We start from the raw sequence: 3,610 nt of genomic DNA, 5'->3' as shown, positions 1-3,610 counted from the left end.
AAATACGGTCCAATGATTCCACCAGCGTACAAACCACACCAAACAGTGCATTTTTCGGGATGCATGGGCAGTTCTTGAACGGCTTCTGGTTGCTCTTCACTCCAAATGCGGCAATTTTGCTTATTTACGTAGCCATTCAACCAGAAATGAGCCTCATCGCTGAAAAAAATTTGTCGATAAAAAAGCGGATTTTCTGCCACTGATTTTGGTAATAAAATTCAATGATTTGCAAGCGTTGCTCGTTAGTAAGTCTATTCCTAATGAAATGTCAAAGCATACTGAGCATCTTTCTCTTTGACACCATGTCTGAAATCCCACGTGATCTGTCAAATACTAATGCATGAAAATCCTAACCTCAAAAGAATCACCCTTTATATGTTGTGGTATAAGACTTCGCCAAAAATTGTATATGCAAGAGAAAATTCATTCGGAACCAAGATAAAATATATTTGAAAAAAAGAGCATGAGTTTTGTTTATCATTTTCGCATTACGGGCACAATTTTTTTGTTTCGTCAAAACAAATCGGAACGTACACTGAAAAAAAAGCATGCCCGGTTCCAAAGATTTTGTCTTTACTTTAAAAATTTTGGTATTGATTCCGAGCCAAAGACGCGGAGAATACAAGTAAGAATAATTTTAAGACACAATTCTCTTTTAAATTTGGGTTTTGTGTACTTGCTTCCAGGAAGCAAATTTTAATTTTCGCTTTTTCAGTTTTTTTTCGTCGTATGCTATTAAAGTCCTTTAAAAACGAGTTAACGACAACTTTATTTTCCAAATTAAGACTTGACTTCCAGTAGAAATTATGCTATGTTTCAAGTAAAAAACGTCTTTAAAATAAAGTGTTGAAAAACATGTCCTATATTTGAACGATTTTTTGCTTTGTAGTCAAGATGCAAAAAGATAACAAATTTAAAGCCAATTTCATTAAATTTGAAGAATTTTTCTGAATTATTAAAGTCAAATTGACCTTAGCCCAAACATTTTTTCATTCATGTTATGATACCCATTTTTAAGTGAAATCACTTAATTATAAGGACAATACGACATCAGTGAAAAATTTATCGACTTTTGGACAAGGAAAAAAACTTTATATTAAAGAAATGCGTCTTCTATGCTAAGCAAAATTCATATTCGCATTTTAAAGACATGAAATCTTTGACCTCACGACAATATTTTTTTCAGTGTAGGACGAATAAGTCAAAATATTCAAACAAAGGTAATTAAAGGGATCTTCATAAAAACTAACGAAAGGGCACTATACACTGAACAAAAAGCATGTCCGGTTCCAAAGATTGTGTCTCCACTTTAACAATTTTGGTATTGATTCCGAAACAAAGAAGCGGAGAATACAAGTAAGGATGCTTTTAAGACACAATTCTCTTTTAAATGGGGTTTTGTGTACTTGACTCTACGAAGCACATTTCAATTTTTCGCTTTTTCAGCTTTTTTTCATATGCTATAAAATGTCCGTTAAAAGCAAGACTTCCAGTAGAAATTATGCTATGTTTCAAGTAAAAAATGTCTTGAAAATAAAGTATTGAAAAACATATCCTATTTTTTAATGATTTTTGCCTTGTAGTCAAGATGCAAAAATGCAACAAATTTAAAGACAGTTTCATTAATTTTAAAGATTTTTTCTGAATTATTAAAGTCAAGTTGACCTTAGTCCAAAAATTTGTTCTTTCATGTTATGATACCCATTTTTAAGTCAAATCGCTTAATTATAACGACAACACGACTTCATTGAAAGTATCGACCTTTGAACATGGAAAAAATTTATATTAGAGAAATACGTCTTCTAAGCTAAGCAAAAGTTGTACTCTTATTTTAAGGACATGAACTCTTTGGCCTCACGACAATATTTTTTCAGTGCACTCTTTTTAGAGTTGTGAAAGTAAAATGAAAACAGGGCGAAACAGTGAAAAATTAAACAGTAAGATCTATAAAAACAAAGATTAGTTCCTCTTTATTAATGAGTAGTCCAAGAGGAGTTGACGGATTTTTTCGAAAATAAAAGCGGGCATTGAGTTCGAGTTTTGCCGCTAAAATTATTTCTCATTTTAGCGGCAAAGCCAGAATAACATTACAACTTTTTTCGGTAAATTGTATTATAACATGGTGGGGAAGGATCCAAAGCAACAACTGAATAAGTTTATTTTCTTTAAAAGAAATTATTAAAGAAAAGTAAAAGGGTAAACATGGCCATTTTAACGCGATAATACCAATTTATACCGGCCTTAAGCATTAAATTAAGTACAAAATTATTCGTTAATAAAAAATTCATATTTATTTGTATTTCTAAATTAATGGTGTTACATGCTAGCAAACAATTGTTCACACCAAAATAAATTTATGTGCTGTTGTAAAATTACTGTTTAGAATTTAAATATAATGTGCTTTTGAATGGTTATCGTTAACCTTAGGATTCGATGGAAAAATATTTTTATATACTCGAATTCACGTTCTTCTTTTGTAAGAGTTTTTGAATTTCTTCGATAATTTTAAACTTGTATACAAATACCTTTATTTGTTACACAATTTTTATTTTTGCAATAAAAAATAATATTTGATTTGAACTCAGTCCATTTCGTTTACATCAAGCATTTTTATACCCTCCATCATAGGATGGGGGTATATTAACTATGTCATTCCGTTTGTAACACATCGAAATATTGCTCTAAGACCCCATAAAGTATATATATTCTGGGTCGTGGTGAAATTCTGAGTCGATCTAAGCATGTCCGTCCGTCCGTCCGTCTGTTGAAATCACGCTAACTTCCGAACGAAACAAGCTATCGACTTGAAACTTGGCACAAGTAGTTATTATCGATGTAGGTCGGATGGTATTGAAAATGGGCCATATCGGTCCACTTTTACGTATAGCCCCCATATAAAGGGACCCTCAGATTTGGCTTGTGGAGCCTCTAACGGAAGCATATTTCATCCGATCCGCCTGAAATTTGGTACATGGTGTTGGTATATTGTCTCCAACAACCGTGCAAAAATTGGTCCACATCGGTCCATAATTATATATAGCCCCCATATAAACCGATCCCCAGATTTGGCTTGCGGAGCCTCAAAGAGAAGAAAATTTCATCCGATCCGGCTGAAATTTGGTACATGATGTTGGTACATGGTCTCTAACAACCATGCAAAAATTGGTCCATATCGGTCCTTAATTATATATAGCCCCCATATAAACCGATCCCCAGATTTGGCTTGTGGAGCCTCTAAGAGAAGCATGGGCCTTTTCGGAAACGCAGTGTTGCGCTGCAACTGCTGCGCAACATTGATTTTGTTGCGCAGCTGTTACCGATCAGCTGTTGCAGCTGCTTTTTTGTTGCATATTTTGTTTGCAATTTAGAACGCAAAAACACCACAAATGGAAAAGTATATAACAAATTTTATTTGTGAATTAGATGACTCTTCAAATGGGTCAAATCTATATTATTTACAGAAAAAAAGGTATCTAAAGTATAAAAAGCGAAATTTAATACTGCAACAAGTTTGCAAGACGATACGAAGAATTCCAAAAATTTTGGGATACTTTGAAGTCGTCAATCAATATCCGGATGATGTTTTTTTCAATCACTTCCGTATGAGCCG

The sequence above is a fragment of the Haematobia irritans genome, chromosome 4, assembly GCF_050003625.1.
Source record: "Haematobia irritans isolate KBUSLIRL chromosome 4, ASM5000362v1, whole genome shotgun sequence".
In the NCBI taxonomy this organism is placed as follows: domain Eukaryota; kingdom Metazoa; phylum Arthropoda; class Insecta; order Diptera; family Muscidae; genus Haematobia; species Haematobia irritans.
This window is presented reverse-complemented; position numbering follows the sequence as displayed.